General features: G+C 43.9%; 1 protein-coding gene and 1 pseudogene across 1 annotated transcript in view; both read left to right on the forward strand.

The window, feature by feature from the left end:
• BASP1 (brain abundant membrane attached signal protein 1) overlaps positions 1 to 22,652 on the forward strand; it is a 109,462-nt gene that overhangs the window by 26,338 nt on the left and 60,472 nt on the right. The window lies entirely within an intron of this gene.
• On the forward strand, positions 5,179 to 7,445 carry LOC116456735 (DDB1- and CUL4-associated factor 13-like; annotated as a pseudogene).

A 22,652-nucleotide genomic window follows, 5' to 3' on the forward strand; every position in this document is an offset into this window, starting at 1 on the left:
CAATTCAAAGGTGAATTGATTAATCTCATTTAGTCCATTATTACTTCATTCTAGCACTATTGTAAATCTTCATGGAACCCATCCCCATAAAACTATTTTCCCTTCAGCAGAATTTTGAGCACAGCGTTCTGTAGTCCCCAAACCTTGTGAAATTCCCCAAGTCTACAGCAATGACCTCAAAACTCTTTCGATTCTGCATACGTTCAGTGGGAAAAAATAGTGACATGCCATATAAATAATACACAAATGCTATTATACTAATCATACATACTTGATAAAACACATCACAATAGAAAGTTTGGGAAGTGAGTTTAAGCTGAAATGGGAAGTATTTCCAAATGTCTGTAGTTGTGGTGCTAAGACCTATCATCAGCTACTCTTTCAAGGCACATTTTGCACTTAGGGTGGGTTTTCTCTTTAATAGCAGTGGATACAAATCTGATTACAGTGCATCTTCCTGGTAATTTAATTTTTTTCCAGTGTATTGTTAGAGGTGAGGTGATCACTGTTGCCTTTTTTTGAAATGGAGTCTCGCTCTGTCATCTAGGCTGGAGTGCAGTGGTGTGATCTCGGCTCACTGCAACCTCTGCCTCCCAGGTTCAAGCGATTCTCCTGCCTCAGCCTCCCGAGTAGGTGGGACTACAGGTGTGGGCCACTATGCCCAGCTAATTTTTGTACTGTTAGTAGAGATGGGGTTTCACCATGTTGGCTAGGCTGGTCTTGAACTCCTGACCTCAGGTGATTTGCCCACCTCGGCCTCCCAAAGTGTTGGGATTTTGGTCGTGAGCCACTGCACCCGGCCCATGTTGCTTTTAGCTCAGGCTGAGACGTAGGTGAGTTGGCTCTGCAAATTTCCTGTTGCTTCTCTGTTCTTGCTCTATTAGTACTAATATTAAGTTCAACCTGTAATTTATTTCCAGGAGTCTTTTTAAGCCACTTGTCCATTTTTTGAGGGTTAATTAAGCTAACACATGAGCCACGTGTACTGCAAAACAGGACAATACATGGGAAGTAAGGGGTGGGAAAGCCTGTATGTGAGATGGTCAGTGAGTGTATAAACTTATCCCCACTCCTGTCACCCACACCACCTTGGGATAGATTCATACACTCGCTGACCATCTTACATACAGGCTGAGTGAAGATATAATGTCAATTGCTATAATTAATGTTGACAAAACAGAAGGCCCAACCTGCTCTTGCTGTCTGTCATTTTGTGCACCTTCAGTGTGGACCTGCATCTCTTTGGGGAACACTCAAAAACTTTTTAACCTGACTTCTAAGACCTTTGGAGCCTGGACTCCATCGACCCTTCCTGGTTGGATTGTTGAACAGCTCCTGTAGGACCCAAATTGGACAAAAGCAATTAGCGATTCAGTCCAAACAGATTGCTCACTGTCCTCCCTCTCAGCATGGCTTGTTTTTGCCTCTAAGAATTCTTTGGCCTGACCTTGCCGTGTGTAAGTAGAAAGTTCTGCCTTCCCAAGGAAACCCAGGGCCGATCCTCCCGCTCCACAAAGTCTTCCCCTATAACCTCAAGGTGGCAGTGAGCTCTTCTCTCTCTGACTCTGGAATTATTTTTTTTGGCAATTAGTCAAACTGCCTGGTGAATTGTGTTCTATTTTTGTCCTTAAAAGTTAAACTTTTATTATTCTTAGTCTCTTTTTTACATGTAGGTGTCTTATCTCCCCAGCTAGACTGGTAATTCCTTAATGATGAACCTATGTTTTCTCTTTCTTTCTTAAAAAATTAACTTAAAAAATCAAGGTAATACGTATATGTAATTTAAAACGTTATCAGTACAAAGGAGCTTATAATGGAAAACACCATTCCCCTACTCGTTCCTTCCCATCTTTCTTTTTGCGTTCCTTAGGGGTATGGCCTTGCAATACTTAGTTGGTTTTCCTGGCAAATTCCTCTATATTTTACTGCTCTTTTTCTAATTTTTGATTTGTCACTTGTAGACATTGTTTACTGAATTTCTGTTATGCGATATAAGCATAGGGTGTTCCGATAGCTCTCCCTCTCATCTCCCCTTCCCTGCTTTTCAGCCTTGCATTTTCCCAATATGTTGCAATTTGTTGTTAAATTACTAGTCAGGATTTACATTGTTATGACTATATAAATATGGTTTGCCACTGAGCCAAGTAGGGTATATGAGCTGATTCCTTTTTACAAACTTTTGTTGTTCCTGAAGTTGCCACCTTTTCTCATGTGTTTCATTGTCTCTGAAAGTGTAATTACTTCTTATTTCCAAGTGTCTATCAGTATCAGTTTCCAAATTCTCAAATGCATCATAATCTTTTGGTTTAATTGATCTGACCTGGACCAGCTCTTGTCTGGACTGGCTGGCTGTTGTTATGCTGGGACTTCCTTCTGATGCTCCCTTGTGTTGGACACCCTCCTTTTTGATTCTATGTCTCTCTTCTCCTTGGCTTTGACCCCCATTCTGACAGTCTTTAAAAGTCTGAATATGTCTATTCTATCCTTTCTTTGGATGGATAGATTGGTTGGGTATAAAATACTAGACTGGCTGGGTGCGATGGCTCATCCTTGTAATCCTAGCACTTTGGGAGACTGAAGTGGGCAGTCCTGGACCTTGGAGGGCTTCTGTAGGTGACAGGCTTTCAGACCCTCCAGTGAAAGAATTACAGTGTAAACTGTCTTCTTCTTCACTCAAGGGCCCAAATGAAGGAATATTGCTGTGAATTATCTGAATGGGTGGAGTCTGTGGTGCTTGATCTGGGTGGAAAGAATCGGTGGAAACTGCAGCTCAGAATCGACATCACTCAGGACGTTTTTGTTAACATGCAAACATTCAAAACTGTATGAAAAGCACTAAGTTGACATCAATTTGAAAGTACATTTGCATTCTTTGGGACCTTAGAATGCATCTCCACTCTTGACATTCAGCTATGTCAAGGAGATTTCGAAATAATTCTAATTTGGCACCAAATAGGCCTGGCTCTGTTACCCTTCCCTAGCACAGATAGGGGAGTGTGCATTTTCCTTTCCTAGGTGCCAAGAACTCACTATCATAAGTGGAAGAAGATAATCATTCAATATAATTGAATCAAAATTTAAGAATATCTTAGGTTGAGTAATTTCTTCTTACTGGTTGTATTGAGCAGTCAAAGAAATGTTTACCTTCTGAACTGTAAGAGGCCACAAAGGCAGAGTTGCAGTGCCAGGGAAATTAGTGCTAGTGGCCCCAGAAATATTCTGGAGCACATGCGTCCCATGAATTGGCACTTCATCCTCTGCACTTCTCACTGCTTTCCATAGAGAGGATATCGTAACCTCTTTATTGGACTCTAAATCTCATTTTAAATCTCTGAATTATGCCAATACCTTGTAAGGGAAATTAGATAGTTCTACATGGGCTTTTATCCTCAATGTGGCAGATAAATTGAATGCATGGTGATCAAGGATATTAATAACTTAATATGTATTCATTGCTTAATATATACCACACATGGGGCTAAGGATTTTACAGATATGAGCTCACTTATTCTCACAGCCACCATATATTGTATCAGTTAACTTGGACTAAGTAATGCCTCAGTTAAAAAATAGTCCCCAGATCTCAGAGGCTCACAGCCATTCATGTTTACCTCTCGCCCACATGCCATGTCCATCGTGGGGCTGTGTCATGGAAGGAAGCGCAGCATGTGGGTGGAGATTGGTAGTCTCAAGGCAAAAGGAAAGGAGTGATGGCAAGCTAGGAGCTAGTTCTTGAACTTCTGTTCAGACGCAAAACACATCACATATCCCCTCAATTCAATGGCCAAAGCAAGTCACAGGGTCCCTCCTGACCTCAATGGGCCAGGGAGGTTTTATCCTACTACTTGGAAGGGCATCTCAAATCCCATGGCCACGTGTGGTATCAGTGGATGGGGAAAGCATCGTTCTCCACCAGGGAGGGGCAACAAATGTTTTGGGTAATACAACCCCCCACAGATAGATACTGTTATTCTCCCACTCTACTGGTGAGGAAAATGAAGCAGGGTAAGGATGGCGTCCAATTCTCAAACTCTATAAAGGAAGCAATTGATTTGAACACCTAAAAGACTATAGATTTTATCTAATTCAAATGCAAGCAAAGCAAAACAGAACAAAAACACAGTGTCAGGGACATAATCACACAGAAGCATCAGAATCAAACCCCATATATCACTTTTTTTTTTTTTTTTTTTTTGAGTCAGAGTCTTGCTGTGTCACCCAGGCTGGAGTGCAGTGGTGCAATCTCAGCTCACCGCAACCTCCGCCTCCTGGGTTCAAGCGATTCTCATGCCTCAGCCTCCCGAGTAGCTGGGATTATAGGCGCCCACCACCACACCCAGCTGATTTTTGTATTTTTAGTAGAGATGGGGTTTCACCATATTGGCCAATCTGGTCTTGAACTGCTGACCTCAGGTGATCCATCCGCCTCAGCCTCCCAAAGTGCTGAGCCACTTTGGGAGCCCGGCATATAGGCGTGAGCCACCACCCCCTGGCCTATGTGCCACTTTTAAAAGAAGAACAAAAATTAATTTTCACCTGAATTTTCAATATCCCAGGGTGTAGTAAGGGGAAAAAATCAAATATTAAGAAATTCTCTATAAGGAAAAACACCAAGGGATTTCTTTTCAAAAGAGCCAACCTAAGGCTGGGTGCAGTGGCTCATGCCTGTAATCCTAGCACTTTGGGAGGCCGAGGTTGGCGGATCGGTTGAGGTCAGGAGACCTGCCTGGACAACATGGTGAAACCCTGTCTCTACCAGAAATTACAAAAGTTAGCCAGGCATGGTGGCGCATGCCTGTAGTCCCAGCTACTCAGGAGGCTGAGGGCAGGAGAGTCACTTGAACCCCGGGAGGCGGAGGTTGCAGTGAGCCGAGATCGCGCCACTGCACTCCAGCCTGGCGACAGAGCGAGACCCTGTCTAAAAAAAGAAAGAAACAAAAACCAAAAACAGCCAATGGAATTTTATCTGACTTATACAAATGAAATTCAGATTCTAAAATCAAGAGTCCAGACACCTTAGGTGATCTCAGAGAAGATCCTGTTTCATATGGGGGATTCTCTAGTGTTTTACATTTCTCATGTGACTTTGAAATTTGCCAAATGTAAGAAATAGCTGAGAGGCAGTAAGTATTGTTATTTTAAGGGGAAATCATTTCTACGAGAAAATATGAACCCGGAATGAAAAGTTCGTGGAGTTTGGCAGGAAGAACAACCAAGAGGAAGGTTAAGATGCTGAGCTGGAACCCAAATAGCTATGTCCGTGAAAGCAAGTTGAATTTACAGACTTCCCAGAAACTATGATCCTACCGTACATCCTTTTGCGGTCCCACGAGAATACGTAAGACATTTAAATGCTGTCAAACTGGAAAGAGTATTGGCAAAACCATTCCTTCTTCCCTGGATGGTCACTGAGACGGAGTCAATTGCTTGGCAAAGCATCCAAGGAGCCTGGCTCCTATCCTTTCTGGGCCATGTGATGGAGAGGTTAGAATTTGGAACCTGACTCAACGGAAATGTGTCCGTACAATACAAGCACATGAAGGCTTTGTACGAGGAATATGTCCTCACTTCCGTGGGACTTTTTTTTTTTTTTTTTGAGACGGAGTCTCGCTCTGTTGCCCAGGCTGGCATGTAGTGGCGCGATCTCGGCTCACTGCAAGTTCCGCCTCCCACGTTCACGCCATTCTCCTGCCTCAGCCTCCCGAGTAGCTGGGACTACAGGCGCCCGCCACCACGCCCAGCTAATTTTTTGTATTTTTAGCAGAGACAGTGTTTCACTGTGTTAGCCAGGATGGTCTTGATCTCCTGACCTCGTGATCTGCCTGCCTCGGCCTCCCAAAGTGCTGGGATTACAGGCGTGAGCCATCGCGCCCAGCCTGGACTTCTTTTTTTTACACTTGGTGATGAAGGACTGTGAAGCAGTGGGAATTGGAGGGACCAGGCTATGGAGATGGGGAAGAGCTTTTGCATACGGTATTAGGGAGGCAGCGGACACTGGGATTGATCATCACTGGAAAGAAGCTGTTTTTGCCACATGTGGACAGCAAGTAAACATTTGGGATGAACAAAGAACTAATCCTGGCCAGGTGCGGTGGCTCACACCTGTAATCCCAGCACTTTAGGAGGCCAAGGTGGGTGGATCACGAGGTCAGCAGATCGAGACGATCCTGGCTAACACGGTGAAACCCCATCTCTACTAAAAATACAAAAATTAGCTGGGCGTGGTGGCACGCGCCTGTAGTCCCAGAAACTTGGGAGGCTGAGGCAGGAGAATTGCTTGAACCCAGGAGGCAGAGGTTTCAGTGAGCCGAGATTGTGCCACTGCACTCCAGCCTGGCGACAGAGTGAGACTCCGTCTCAAAAAAAAAGTTCACTTAAAAGTCATCCTGGGCTTATTACTTATTACACAGTAGAAATTAGCCAAGCAGGCGACACTGTGTTTTTTTTTTAACAAGCCTGCCACCTTGTGGTTATTTGGAAAACCAGAATGGCAAAACCAGTGCTCTGCAGTGCCTTTGCTTCCACACATATTTAATGAGTGTCTAATATCACAGTCACCAAGCCCTGTTCTAGGCCCTGAGCTTACAACAGTGAATGAAATGGACAAGGAGCCACACTATTCTGGAGTTTATATCTCATAGCAGAAGAACATGTGTGTCTAAGTTAGTATTTGGAAACATATCCCACCTTCATCAACCTCTTAACCTAATAGCCTACCTACATGTGAGCCCCCCTTCCCTGTCATTCTTTCTCCTGTAGGTGGGCAAAATACCCCTGTTCCTATAAAGCCCATCCCTTCCCTGTTTCTATTCCCTGGACCCAAACACACCTTGGCTTTTCAAGGATTCAAGGACTTTGCATCTGTATCTGGCCCCTCTTCCTCCAACATTCAGCTCCCTGGCCCTTGCATACCCATCAGCGTATATACACGCTCTCAAAGCCTTCATTACGAAACCTTTTCCTTAATCCAAAATTCTCTCTAGCTAATGCTGCATTTCTCTGCTTCCTGTCACAATCAATAAAACTTCTGGAAAGTTTCGTCTGTGTTCACTGTCTCCATTCCCCTCCACTCGCCTTAGCCCAGGGCGTCTGTTATCACCACTCCCGTGGAACCTGTCCAGCGGGGACCACACACCATCCCCATCCCCAAAGCACCCCTCAGTCCTCACCCCACTCTGTCCCTCAGCACTGAACACAGCAGACTGCTGCCCTTGCCTCCTTCCAGCAAGCCTTTGTGGCTCTCAACTGGCAGCACCCTGTACCCACTACCATCCTCTCCTCATGATCGCAGGGCTGGCTCTCATGGTTCAGCTTTCCTCCTCCTACACGCCTTCCACAAGCATTCTAGAAAACGGCCCCTCCTGAGAGAAAGCGCTATCTGGAGTGACCTTACTCTTTTTACCCCTTATGCCGGCAAGCCCTGCATCTGCCCTGTTTGTTGCTGAATTCCCAGCACTCAGGAATAGTTTCCAGCGTTTAGTAGGTGACCCAAATTATGTTTAGTTGGCATATGTTTAAAACTCATGTTGCAGTAGTGGCCACCCCATCCCATCCTGGTGTAGGGGTAATCTGGTATTTCAAAAACAGAAGCAGAAAGGCGTTGAACTGACTGGAGCAGCATCTTTGGCACTGAGAAGATCCTTTAACCTCAACGTGTCTTAGATTCTCAATTTATAATATGAAGAAATTGGACTACAGTGGAGATGACAATGACGTATCAGCTTTGGGGTGAGATCAGATTAACTGGCAGTAGAATCTTGGGCATAGTATTACGAAAAACTTTTTAGCCACAGAAAGAATGCTTTGATTGATTGATATTGATTGGTTATCAATACCTACCCCGAATGTGGGAGGGGACTTGGCTGCGTATTTTTGGACATAGTTTCTTTCAGTTCTAAATTTTTTTTTTTTCTTTTTGAGACAGAATCTTGCTCTTTTGCCCAGGCCGGAGTGCAGTGGCGCTATCTCGGCTCACTGCAAGCTCCGCTTCCCGGGTTCACGCCATTTTCCTGCCTCAGCCTCCCCAGTAGCTGGGACTACAGGCGCCCACCACCACACCCAGCTAATTTTTTGTATTTTTTTAGTAGAGACGGGGTCTCACCGTGTTAGGCAGGATGGTCTTGATCTCCTGACCTCATGATCCGCCTGCCTCGGCCTCCCAAAGTTCTGGGATTACAGGCGTGAGCCACCGCGCCCGGCCCAGTTCTAAATTTTAAAGAGTGTTTTAAAAAGCTTTTCAAAACATTGTTGTTTCAACTGAATTTAATTTAATTTAAATTTTTTTGAGATGGAATCTTGCTCTGTCACCCAGGCTTGAGTGCAGTGGTGTGATCTCTGCTCACTGCAACTACTGCCCCTGGATTTCAGCGATTCTCCTGCCTCAGCCTCCCAAGTAGCTGGGACTACAGGTATGTGCTACCACGCCTGGCTAATTTTTGTATTTTTAGTACAGACAGGGTATCACCATGTTGACCAGGCTGGTCTCGAACTCCTGACCTCAGGTGATCTGCCTGCCTCGGTCTCCCAAATTGCTGAGATTACAGGCATGAGCCACTGTGCCCAGCCTCAGTTGAATTTTAGAATTGAACTAGACAAACTTTTGAAGGGTTCTCAACATGTAGTGATATAATAAAAATAAAATCCAGACTCAAAATTATTAAACTGCAGTCTTCAGGAATTAATCTAAGATAATTGAAAATAGATCGGCATCTATTCATTTAGCCAGGATTCATCTGCTATCCTATATCATGAGGCAAAAGTATTATCTTGTAGAATACTAAAAAATGTCCCATTCAGAAAAATGTCGTGCACTAAACCTGGCATTTATTCTGCTTCCTATTTCATTTCCTTTTATCTCTATGCCTTTTAGTTGACTGACATTACTTGCTTTCTTTCCCCCATTTTGCTTCTCTACAAGGAGATAATTCCAGATTACAATTTCAAGCTATATTTCAATTACTAGGATATTGTGAAATTCATGAGATTAAAATAAAATAAACCTCAGGAGGGAGTATAAGCCTCTCCTAATGGAAATCGGGATTAAATTCAAATGTCATCACCGTATGTCACAAATGTTTTGAGTGGATGAAAAAAACAATGAAATGTATTTAAATACATGAAAGAATGTACAGAGTTAACCTTAGTGAAAAGAAAAAATAATGATTTGAGAATGTGGAAATATTCACATGAAATTCTGTATATGACCTGTTAAAAAATTAGAGAACTCTGTTTTCTCCATTTATTTGTTGCTCCCAGATAATTTCCTAAGGTAGATAAGATAATACATATTAAAGCAATTTGAGTTATTTGAAAGGAACCTTCAGACTCTCATTATTATAGTTTAGGAGTGATTTTAGCAGGAGCAAATTATTAATGATATAGATCAGGAATGGGCAAACTGCTTCCCTTGTGTCAAGAGTGACCTGCTAGGTGTTATGTAAATAAAGTTTTATTGGAACATAGCCATGTCCATTTGTTGACACATTGTCTATGGCTGCATCCTGATACAGTGGCAGTGGTGGGTAGTGTCAACAGAAATCTCATGGCTTTCAAAGCAAAATATATTCACTATTTGACCCTTTATGAAAAATTTTGCTGACTTCTGCTCTAGATTATCAGCATCTCTATTGGACTCTGTATTTCTGAAGGCATGGACTCTGTGCTTAAACTTAGTTTTCAAGTGCTCTTAAAAAAATATGTGCCATGGCTCATGCCTGTAATCCCAGCACTTTGGGAGCCCGAAGCAGGAGGATCACCTGAGGAGTTTGAGACCAGCCTGGGCAACACAGTGAAACCCCATCTCTACTAAAATACAAAAAATTAGCTGGGTGTGGTGGCAGACGCCTGTAATCCCAGCTGCTTGGGAGGCTGAGGCAGGAGAATTGCTAGAACCCAGGAGGCGGAAGTTGCAGAGAGCTGAGATCCATCACTGCACTCTAGCCTGGGCAACAGAGCAAGACTCTGTCTCAAAAAAAAAAAAAAAAAAAAGTCAGGGTCAGGCGTGGTGGCGGCTCACACCTGTAATACCAGCACTTTTGGAGGCCAAGGCGGGTGGTTCACCTGAGGTCAGGAGTTTCAGATCAGCCTGGCCAACATGGCGAAACCGTGTCTCTACTAAAAGTGATTCCAGTTACTTGGGAGACTGAGGCATGAGACTCGATTGAACCTGGGAGGTGGAGGTTGCAGTGAGACAAGATTGAGCAACTGCACTCCAACCTGGGCAACAGAGAGAGACTCTGTCCAAAAAAAAAAAGTCAGTACTTTTGAGATTATCAGTTAAAGACAACATTAAGAAATATAATGACATGGCTGGGCCTGGTGGCTCACACCTGTAATCCCAGCACTTTGGGAAGCTGGGGTGGGTGGATCACCTGAGGTCAAGAGTTTGAGACCAGACTGGCCAACATAGCAAAACCCCATCTCTACTAAAAATACAAAAAAATCAGCCGGGCGTGGTGGTGGGCACCTGTAATCCCAGCTGCTTCAGAGGCTGAGGCAGGAGGGTCGCTGAAACCCAGGAGGCGGAGACTGCAGTGAGCCAAGATTGCACCACTGCACTCCAGCCTGGGCGACAGAGTGAGACTCTGTCCCCCCGGCAACCCACCAAAAGAAAAAAAAAAAAAGAAATATAGTGACAAACACAAGTTTATGCAGTGGGTGGCATTTTTTATACCAGTAGTTACATATGTCCTTTAGGCTCATTCCACTTCCCCACCCTTAGGTGGGGTCTTCAGCATCCCCATCCCAGAAGGAGCTCGGGAGGCTGAGGCAGGAGAATTGCTAGAACCTGGGAGGTGGAGGTTGCAGTGAGCTGAGATCGCGCCACTGCACTCCAGTCTGGGCTACAGAGTGAGACTCTGTCTCAAAAAAAAAAAAAAAAAAAAGTCAGGGCCAGGCGTGGTGGCTCATACCTATAATCCCAGCACTTTGGGAGGCCAAGGCAGGTGGATCACCTGAGGTCAGGTGCAGGTGTGAGGTCCCTGGTCTTCCAGTTCAGATCTCCTCCCGGTGTTCCCCAGGAGCCACTTGGGGTGCTTCTGCGTGGATCCAGGGGGTTGCTGGGGAACAATTGCCCTCCTCCTGGCCCAGGGTGCCTCTTCCTTTCTCTGTGCTTCCTGCTTCTTGCGCTTCCCCCCAGCAATTTGCAGGCCCTTGAACAGGTTTTTTTAAATAGGATTTTTAATTTTATTATTAATCAATTTTTAAAATTGACAAGTAAAATGTGTATATTTATGATGTATACAACATGATGTTTTTGATAGATGTATACAGAAAATGTGAAATGGCTACATCAAACTATTTAACACAGGCATGGCCTCACATAGTGACTATAGTTAGTAACAATATATTGCATACTTGAAAATTGCTAAGAGAATAGATTTTAAGTCTTCTCATCCTTCAGAAGATTTGAAACAGCTACTAACAAGACGTGGGGTGTCCATTGTTAGAGTCCCACCGTGCCCTTCCAGGCAGAAATGGTAGCCATAATGCTGTGGTTCATGACTTTAATTCCAGCACTTTAGGAGGCTGATGGGGTTGGATCACCTGAAGTCAGGGGTTTGTGACCAGTCTGGCCAACATGGTGAAACCCTGTCTCTACTAAAAATACAAAAACTAGCCAGGCATGGTGATGCCTGTAGTCCCAGCTACTTGGGAGGCTGAGGCAGAAGAATTGCTTGAACGCAGGAGGTGGAGGTTGCAGCGAGCCAAGATTGCACCACTGCACTCCAGCCTGGGTGACAGAAAGAGAGAGAGACTCTGTCTCAAAAAAAAAAAAAAAAAAAAGAAATGGTGGCCAAATATAAACCAGGGTCTTAAACTCAGAAGCTGGAGGAGGAAGAGGAGGAGGCCCTTAAAATACAAGTATTTCTTATTGTTTTTCTGCCAACACAATACTTGAAAAGTCATTTTTTGTTCTGCAGTGTTTGGTTAAAGTTCAACCCAAAATGTCTGGCATTTAGTGAAAGGAATCTGGGTGGAGGGGTCAAGAACTCCCTAATATCCATCCAAAATCCTCCAGGAGACTGGGGTCCCCAGGTTGAAAAGCTCTGCTTGAGATGCAAGAAGGGAGGCAGAATCAGAAACTGAGATGTGTATGTTTTGAAGAGACCTTCCTTCCCCAGTGGAAATGCTGACACTGACCAAGGACAAGCTTCCAGCTCCTTCCCTCCACCCTCCACCCCATGGAGGGGAGAATCTCACTGTCAACTCCAGCACAAAGTTGCCTGTCTGGACAACATTATTTTTACCTTCTTAGAAAAATGCTTTAGAAGAATTATATGATGATCTCTGCCCTTTGAAGGTTGATATATGTATTAGTTCATTTTCACACTGCTATAAAGAACTTCCCTGAGACTGGGCAATTTATCAAAAGAGGTTTAATTGACTCACAGTACTGCATGGCTGGGGAGGCCTCAGGAAACGTATCATCATGATGGAAGGGGAAGCAGGCACGTTTTCCGTGGCAGCAGTCGAGAGAGAGAGCAAGAGAGGAACTACCAAACACTTATAAAACCATCAGATCTCATGAGAACTCACTCGCTATCACAAGAACAGCATGGGGTGAACCGCCCCATGATTCAGTCACCTCCCACCAGATCCCTCCCTCAACACCTGGGGATTACAATTCTAGATGACATTTGGATGGGGACACAAAGCCAAACCACATCAATATAATATGTGGCCTGCCGAGAAGATTTATTTATCTCTAGTAAAAATATTCACAAAAAAATTGACTTTAAGAAATTTAGGCTGGGCGTGGTGGCTCACCGCCTGTAATCCCAGCACTTTGGGAGGCCGAGGCAGGTGGATCAACTGAGGTCAGGAGCCAAGACAAGCCTGACCAACATGGTGAAACCCTGTCTCTACTAAAAATACAAAAAATTAGCCTGGCATGGTGGTGGTCGCCTATAATCCCAGCTACTTGGGAGGCTGAGGCAGGAGAATCGCTTGAACCCAGGAGGCGGAGGTTGCAGTGAGCCGAGATCATGCCACTGCACGCCAGCCTGGGCAACATAGCCAAACTTTGTCTCAAAAAAAAAAAAGAAAAAGAAAAAGAAAAAGAAATTCAGTATCCCTTACAAAAAGGGATACATCAATACATCCCTCTTAAAGTTAACTGATAAGATTTGCCCTTCCTGACACATTGGAAATATTTTCTTTTATAATAGGAGCTAAATAGTGCACATTTTAATTTTTTTCTCTTGGCTGCCAGGAAGCTGAGAGCTAAATTCCTTGCACAAACATGGCAATATACTTCATGTTTTCCACGATAACTCTCTATACCTTCTATCCTTTCAGATTCAGTACTTACGTTTTTTTTTTTTTTTTTTTTTGAGGCGGAGTCTCATTCTGTCTCCAGGCTGGAGTTGCAGTGGTGATCTCTGCTCACTGTAACCTCTGCCTCCCAGGTTCAAGTGATTCTCCTGCCTCAGCCTCCCGAATAGCTGGGATTACAGGTGCCAGCCACCATGCCCAGTTAATTTCTGTATTTTCAGTAGAGACGAGGTTTCGTCATATTGGCCAGGCTGGTCTAGAACTTCTGACCTCCGGTGATCCTCCAGCCTCGGCCCTACAAAGTGCTAGCATTACCGGTGTGAGCCACCGTGCCGGCCTCAGATTCAAAACTTAGTTCTTGTTTTATCCTTCCCTTAATGGTCCTATTGGTGGTGCTATAGAATCAGCTTCAGGGCAGCATTTTCTGAGTGTGTTATATGAGTTGGCTAAGGGCTTTACATACTTTTCTTATATAATCCTTAGAACAGCCCAAGAAAGCTGGTAATATTCTTGATTTCCAGATGAAAAGATTAAGGTAAGAGAGATGAAGGAATTTGCTCAAACTCAGGAAGATAGAAAATGGAGGATTTTAACTTCCATTAAAAGGTTAGGATTTTAACCCATTACTATCCTCTAGCCAAGGTTGTCCACTTAAGCACTAAGATGTACTATCTCCCTAGTCTTGTTCCAATGGAGTTCAACATGTGTGGAAGAGAACTGATCAGTAAGAACCAAATCAATTTTCCTATTTGAAAAATGATTGTTAAAAAGATGGACAGTTTGGCCAGGTGCGGTGACTCATGCACTTTGGGAGGCTGAGGAGGGTGGATCACAAGGTCAAGAGATCAAGACCATCCTGGCCAACACGATGAAACCCCGTCTGTAGTAAAAATACAAAAATTAGCTGGGTTTGGTGGTGGGCGCCTGTAGTCCCAGCTACTTGGGAGGCTGAGGCAGGAGAATCGCTTGAACCTGGGAGGCGGAGGTTGCAGTGAGCCGAGGTCACGCCACTGCACTCCAGCCTGGTGACAGAGAGACTCCATCTCAAAAAGAAAAGGAAAAAAAAAAAGATGGACAGTTAGAGGACTTTTATCCATAGAACTGATATTAACCCTTTTATAGGAGACTGAGACGGTTACAGTAGACCAAACCTAAACAGTGTACCAACAATGGCAAAATAAAGTCTAATCTTATCAGCAATTAAATATATGCACCTTAAAACCATTTTATACCTATAAAAAGTTGTAATGGGGCTGGGCGCAGTGGCTCACGTCTGTAATCCCTGCACTTTGGGAGGCTGAGGCGGGTGGATCACCTGAGGTCAAGAGTTCAAGACCAGCCTGGCCAATATGACAAAACACTACCTCTACTAAAAATACAAAAATCAGCTGGGTATGGTGGTGGGCGCCTGTAATCCCAGCTACTCAGGAGGCTGAGGCATGAGAATCGCTTGAACCCAGGAGGCGGAGGTTGCAGTGAGCTGAGATCTCACCACTGCACTCCAGCCTGGTGACAGAGAGAGACTTCGTCTCAAAAAAAAAAAAAAGTTGTAATGGTCAGGCATGGTGGCTCAAGCCTGCAATCTCAGCACCTTGGGAGGCTGAGCCAGGGGGATTGCTTGAAGCCAGGAGTTTGAGACCATCCTGCACAATAAAGTGAGACCCCATCTCTACCAAAAAAAAAAAAAAAAAGTTTTAGGATGCCTTGGTGTTGAGGCTCTTGGTTGCACTGAATTTGTTTAATTTTATTGAAGAGCAAAAGTCATAAAAATCAGCATAGCCCTGATTCAGCAGCAATGCTGTGTCATAGAAGATCATTCAGAGATATTGAACACAAAAAACAATGTCATATGAAAAACAGAACTTTGTATTAGTGTTATGGGCTCATCAATACAAAAAGTAGGTTAATATATGAACAGAGAAGGTAGGGGCTAACTATAGGCTAAAACGTTCTTTTCCTGTAAGCGCTAGTCATTTGATCAATGACCTCAACATGAATAAAGCTAGAGAGGGGTTTCCTTTGCGCTAGAAGTGGACTGGAGACCTGCACCAGGGGTGGAATATCTTTCTATTTGCTCTGAGGTCAGAATGAGTGGAAATAATGCAACAAAGTCAAAGGAGAAGTGCTAGGGTTTTGGCCTCATTCTTGACTCACATGGTGTCACTCATTGTAAGATGAAGAAGCAGAAAGACGCAGAAAGCAGATGTATGTTGTTAAAAAGAGTCCAGGGGGCCCGGGCTTGGTGGCTCACGCCCATAATCCCAGCACTTTGGGAGGCCGAGGCAGGCGGATCACCTGAGGTCAGGAGTTCGAGACCAGCCTGGCCAATATAGTGAAACCCAGTCTCTACTAAAAACACAAAAATTAGCTGGGTATGGTGGTGAGTGCCTGTAATCCCAACTACTCGGGAGGCTGAGGCAGGAGAATTGTTTAACCGGGGAGGCGGAGGGATCAGTGAGCCAAGATAGTGCCACTGCACTCCAGCCTGAGCTACAGAGTGAGACTCCATCTCAAAACAAAACAAGACAAAACAAACAAACAAATACAAAGCCCCAAAAAACAGCCCAGGGAAAGTTGATAAGAAGTCAGGCTTCAACCAGTGATTTCTTAGCCCCGAAGAGGAATCCTGAGTAACTCCTAAAATTGTATATTCTGATTAGCAAAGTAACAAATGGTCATTGCAAAAACATTTGTTCAACATAAAATGTTATAACATGGAATGAAAGCTCAGCTGTCCTCTATCCCACCTCTGAAATGACACCAGTGCCTAGCGAGATCCGCTCTTAGCAGTCTGGCGTATTTTCCCATGTTTTTGTTTATAACATCAATGGGACAGTCTCTACATACTGTTGGGCAACTTGCTAGAGGCATCTAAGAAGCTGGTTTTGACAACTTCCCTTGTGTTTGATTTTGATAAAACTAATACCTTAATTACCATGAAATTGCTTTTCTTTTTCTGTCCAAGTTTTTCCAGGAACACTGAGGCTTCAAGATGGTAACCATGATTTTCTTGTCGCGTCAAGTACCCTGCTACATCATATGTTCATCTACCACATTTTCATACATGCCATTCCGTTTCCCTTAAAACTACTGACACAGTAGCTGGGTTTTGCTTGTTTGTTCAAACCTGGCTCTCTTATTTCTTATCATTTACTTTCTTCCTGTGGAGAGAAATCATTCTGACGCTGAGTTGAACTTATCTGAGTAGATTCCTAGGCTTGAAATGCAAGAGGGTTATGGTATCTGTTTGGGAGTCTTAGGGAGTTTATCAAAAGAGCAGAGTTAGGTAGACACTGGAATTTGGTCCGTATTTGCACTTTAGAGAAGTACGCAAAGCAGCATCCCTTAATTTATTTACTTATAGTAAAAATGTGCATCCTTTGCATTCTGGTTAGCAACTTGCTTTTGCACTTACCAATTTATTTCGGGCACCGTTCCTTGCACTGAAGTTAAAGTAGAAATATTCTAATTATGGTAAGGGCTGATCTGAGAGTAGAAGCAGGTGGTGCTGAGGAGTGGACGCGGCACACATTATTTAACACTAGGATCTCTACGGTCTTCATTATTCAAAGGTGGAGCCAGCTGAATAATTGTTCTACAACATTCTTTATGCCATTGTAAGGTAACTTGTTCTCTGACTGGTTTAATGGGTGATTGTGGGGGAAGGGTAGCCAAGGAATTGAGGACTGTTTTCCCAAGACTGAGCTTGCTATGCCATAATCGCCTCCCTGGTGTCTGTAGGAACAGGTAGGCACTGCATGGAAAAAGCCCTCACTGCTTAGGAGGCTATCACCTTTTTACCATTGGTTTGTTACAGAGAAGGGTCCCAGTCCAGACCCCAAGGGAGGGTTCTTGGATCTCGTGCAAGAAAGAATTCAGGGCGAGTCCATATAGTACACTGAAAGCAAGTTTATTAAGAAAGTAAAGAAATAGGCCGGGCGCGGTGGCTCACGTCTGTAATCCTAGCACTTTGGGAGGCCGAGGCGGGCGGATCACAAGATCAGGAGATCGAGACCATCCTGGCTAACACGGTGAAACCCCGTCTCTACTAAAAATACAAAAAATTCCGGCGTGGTGGCGGGCGCCTGTAGTCCCAGCTACTCGGGAGGCTGAGGCAGGAGGGCAGGAGAATGGCGTGAACCCGGGAGGCAGAACTCGCGCCACTGCACTCCAGCCTGGGTGACAAAGCAAGACTCTGTCTCAAAAAAAAGAAAGTAAAGAAATAAAGATGACTACTCTGTAGGCAGAGCAGCGGCATGGGCTGCTTGGCTGAGGATACTTATAGCTATTTTTTGATCATATTTTAAACAAGAGGTGGATTATTCATGAGTTTTCTGGGAAAAATGTGGGCAAGTCCCGGAACTGAGGGTTTCTCCCCTTTTTTGACCATATAGGGTAACTTCCTGATGTTGCCACGGCATTTGTAAACTGTCATGGCGCTGGTGGGAGCAATGAGGACAATCAGAGGTCACTTTCGTTGTCATCTTGGTTTTGGTGGGCTTTGGCCAGCTTCTATACCACAACCTGTTTTATCAGCAAGGTCTCCAAGACCTTGCTGTATCTCATCCTGCGACTCGGAATGCTTAATCTCCTGGGAACGCAGCCCAGTAGGTCTCAGCCTTACTTTACCCAGCCCCTATTCAAGATGGAGTCGCAGTAGTTTAAATGCCTCTGACAATTTTATGTATTTTCTTAATAGAAAATGCTGGACAGGCGCGGTGGCTCACGCCTGTAATCCCAGCACTTTGGGAGGCCGAGGCGGGCGGATCACGAGGTCAGGAGGTTGAGACCATCCTGGCTAACACGGTGAAACCCCATCTCTACTAAAAAAAAAAAAAAAAAAATTAGCTGGGCGTGGTGGCAGGCGCCTGTAGTCCCAGCTACTTGGGAGGCTGAGGCATGAACCCGGGAGACGGAGGTTGCAGTGAGCCAAGATCGCACCACTGCACTCCAGCCTCGGCAACAGACAGAGTGAGACTCTGTCTCCAAAAAAAAAAAAAAAGAAAGAAAAGAAAATGCTGGTGACTAGAAATGTACTTTGGGACTGAAAGGATAGGCAGAGGAATTACAGTCTATGAAAGGGAGAAGGGGGCTGGAAATGAGAGCTATTCAGGTAGACAGGATTGTTTTTATCTGCCTCTCATTTTGGGCAAATGTTCCTAATGTAGCACCAAGGCCAGGCTGTCCCTTCCATTTCAAGTCCGATGCTTCGTAGTAAACAAATGTTTGCTCAGGTTTCCCAGCTATCCTTTTACAGTACATGAAGAGGAAATTAAATAGGGAAGCAAGGTTAAGTCATTTTCTTCCAGTTACTTGGTGTGCAGTAACAGGGAATGCAATTCAAAATCACTGCTTTTAATCTTTGACATACCTCTTGAAACTATTGCCTCAATTTGTGTTGTAGTGGAGAATGTGGTTAATGAAGGGCTTGGCGCGCATTGTGCGCCGCAGGCCCTTGTTAAAATTTCTCCATTAAATTTTGTGCCTCCAAGCCTTTTGCCCTGCTGAAGATACCTTAAGCCACAGGAAGAGGCAGCTTCCCTCTGCAGCATGCGCTCTTAGAAAAAAAAAAAAAAAAAAAAAAAAAAAAAGATCAGGCATTTTCCAACTGGGCAGCAACTTTATGCTCGTTTAAACCTGGGTTTCTCAACCTTGCCATTATTGACATTTTGGCCCAGAATGACTGTCGTGGGGTTGTCCTGTGTGCATTGTGGGATGTTTAGCAGCATCCCTGGCTTCTACCCACTAGATGCCAGTAGCATTTTTTCCTCCTCACCCTTTCACTTACCATAGTGACAACCAAAAATACCTCCAGATATTGCCAGTTGTCCTCTGGATAGCAAAATAGCCCCTGATTGGGAACCACTGATTTAAACAAAGGAAGTCCTTTCACTTGGCTGTGTGAAAGGTGAGGTTGTAATAATGGGTAGGGTTGGGGTAGAAAGGAAGAAAGATGAATATATAGATTACAGTATTTCTTTTGGTTAAAAAATTATAAATATATTTAAGAGAAAAAAAGCTGTACACTTTAATCTGTAATACTGTCTGGCCTTTTACTTGCAATTTGCAGATAAGATTTTGTAAACAAATTGCAGCAAGTTGGTCCTCCACCAAAAACTTACCAGTAGAGCTGAATTTACTTTCAAATTCTCTAAATGGGTTTCTGAGGGTTTGGATTAATGCAGTGGCCTTGAACAGGAAATATCCAGAAAGATGTCAAGCAAAGGTGGCTAGAGTAACACTTGGGTGACACTACTGTCACCATGCTTCTGATTCATTCTTGTTCTACATCTTTTATTTGAGATTTTAATCCTCTTTTTACTATTTAAGAGGAAAGGATGGGGAACTGAGAAAGATGCTAGGCCTTGGTGGGTGATGTGGGAGGTGGGGAGAGGGAAGATAAGAGTGAGCCTTGGTGGGTGATGTGGGAGGTGGGGAGAGGGAAGATAAGAGTGAGGTTTTGAGGCTTGATGTGGTCTGTATAATAATCTATTGTAGGTGTCTTAGTTGACACAATAGATATGATTTGAAAAGCTGAACGCACGTGGAAATTTTTGTAAACTGACTAGTAATTTAAGTGACAATGAGTCCATTATATTGCAAGCAATGACAAATCTTTTAGAAAAAAATTAGTTATCATAGAATAATTTATCTTTTGGATAATGATTTTCATATTGCAGGTTATGCTTCCCTGGAGAAAGTTATGCAGGCAATTAAAAATGACAATGGAATTCAGTTTATAACCGATGAACTCCAGCTTTGTTTGTCAAAAATAAATGCATTCATTCCATTTGGAGAGTAAAGCAGTCTTTTTTTCATGAGCGTAATAGTGAAGGCTAATTAAATTTACCATAAATTACACCCTTAACATTTGTTCCCAAGATCATTAGTCTATAATCTAAACAGACACATTCACAATAGTTAATGTTAACAGTTTTCTAAAATTCAGAACTTTAAAGGTTTATTCATTTATTCCCTAAGCATGTGTTTAAAAAAATGTTTTAAAAGCATACACATTAAAAATGTATGATGTTAGATGAACAACTAAAAATTAGACTAAAAACATCGCCAAATTGGATTTTATATAGTAATATAGTTACATTGAGAGGTAACATTTTGGCAACCATTTGCTGCAAACCTACAAATTCTGTAAAAGCTTCTAAAGATTAATAGCACTATCAGTCAGTTGCATCATTATCTCATTGAAGATGAGTTCTCACCCTCCTTTAAAAAAATTTAAAAAAATGTTTTAAGAGAACAACTAAATCTGATGGAAGACAAAATTAAGGAGACCTGCAGTTCTCCTTGTTGGTGTAAGCTTTTGCCTCCGGTTTCTATGGTAACCCGTGATCTGTATTCCAATCACACCTTTGAAAGGTTTGTTTTCTCCATCATGAAAATTTAGCTGGAAGCACTTAAGGTACTGAACATTAATTTTTATGTTGTCTTTTTTTTTTTTGAAAAATTGGAAAAAGAGAATAGAGAAGGAAGATAACACCCATAGGCTTATACTGCAAATACAATGAGGAAATCTATTTGCTAATTTTAAGATGATTTACATGCCTGGAAGATCACAAGGATAAAAACCCTGAATGCTAAATGAACAAGTACACAGCTCCTCTAACTCAGGAAATGTCTTGAGCATAACAGTGCAAATATTCATCTAATTCGATAGGGTAAAAACCTAGAGACTTGCTCGTAGAGGTTGAAAGAAAATTTAGCTCAGTGGTTTTCAGCCTGGAGTGATTTTGCCTCCCAGGAGACATTTGGTGATATCTGGAGACATTTTTGGTTGTCACAACTGGTGCTGGTGCTGGTGGCGTGTGTGGAGGGTGGTACTGGCTGCTAGTAGAGGCCAGCAATGAATGCCAGACATCCTACAGTGCATAGGACAGCCTCCCACAACAAAGAAATATCTGGCCCCAAAAGGAGGTGGGAAAACCTGCATCCTCCATTTAGCTTTATAGATGGTGTACTGGTGTGAGGGAAATAAATATTCAAAAGAATTAAAATGCTTTGGAGGCAACCTCATTTGTAATTTGCTTCCCTGGTATTTTACTACACTAACTTTTTATTTCACTTTAAATGGCAGAAAGAGAAACAGGAAAAAACAGTTCCCGCTTTTTTCTTACCTTTGGTTTAAATTTGAACATTTCCAGCTGGCATGCATTAATCTTATTTGGTGCTGCCTCCTATGACCTGTAAATGTGTACAGTAGGGTCGTCAAGTGTTTCCACTGCAAAATCGCTAGTGCAGTTGAGTAGATATTGCCACTTTGCTTAATTCAAATATGTAAGTTAAAGTTATAATTAGTTAATTTTCCTGTTAAATGAAAATGCACTTACCTTTCCCCAGTTGAATACAGATGTACTTGCCTTTGACGTCTGCCTCCCTAAGTATGGTTACAGTTTGTCACTCTGGTTCTGGAGGGCCACCCTGTCCCTGAATTCGCGCCCAGGTCATGAGGGCAAAACCATCCTGAGGACAACCTGCAACTCAATCGATTTTTTCTTGGCTGGGACGCAGGCGAGTATGAAAGCGATCCAAACACAGCCAGAGGGCGCCAAAATGCCGCAAATAAAAGTTCCAAAGGCGTCAACTGGCTTTTGCGGGAAGGTAAAATTGGCTTTTGTCTAATCAGAGAGCTACCGTTGTCAACGATGTCACGTTACGTTATTTTTGTATGTCCCTCTTGCCAACAGGTAAGCAAAGTGAACGCATCTTCCTACCCCGGTGGCTATTCTGTGTCCCGGTGCTAAACCAAGTGTCCGCCCCCCAGGGCACCCGGACAAGCCGCAGTTGGCCCTAGATTTGACTCGAGCGCTCGCGAGCAGCAGCGTGCGGGCTGCCTCGGCCAACCCCGTCTTCTTAATATTGGTGGCCTCCATTAAAGCACAGACATCAAAAACATCGACGGCCCTTTTACCCTCTTCTCTTCCCTCCTTCCTCTCCCAAGTTCCGAGAGCATCCTCCGAGGGGCGACGTCTCTCGCCCCACCAGCTGGACCTCGGCGACCGCGCCTGCCCCGAAGCTGCAGCCTTCGGGGCTCAGCCCCGCGGGTGCGGGTGCAGGTGCGGAGCCGCCCAAGGTGCGCAACTCGTTTGCAGCGGCGCAGCCGAGACGCGCCTGCAGCTGGGGCTCACCCCAACCTCGCTGCCCGCCGAGGTAGCGGAATCGTAGTCGATGTCGGGAGCGGGCTGGACTGGGGTCTGAGAAGGGTAGCTGGTGCCAGGGGGTGTCATTCATCACCTCGAGGCAGCTCCCTAAGTCTGAGCGAGAGCCCGAGCACTTCTTATCCAACGGTTCCAAATAAATGAGGGGGGAGAGAGAGAGAGAGAGAGAGAGAGAAGCCCACGGACAGCCCAGGAGGCGCGGCG

This window comes from Hylobates moloch, unplaced genomic scaffold (genome assembly GCF_009828535.3).
Source record: "Hylobates moloch isolate HMO894 unplaced genomic scaffold, HMol_V3 SCAFFOLD_17, whole genome shotgun sequence".
NCBI classification, from domain to species: Eukaryota; Metazoa; Chordata; class Mammalia; order Primates; family Hylobatidae; genus Hylobates; species Hylobates moloch.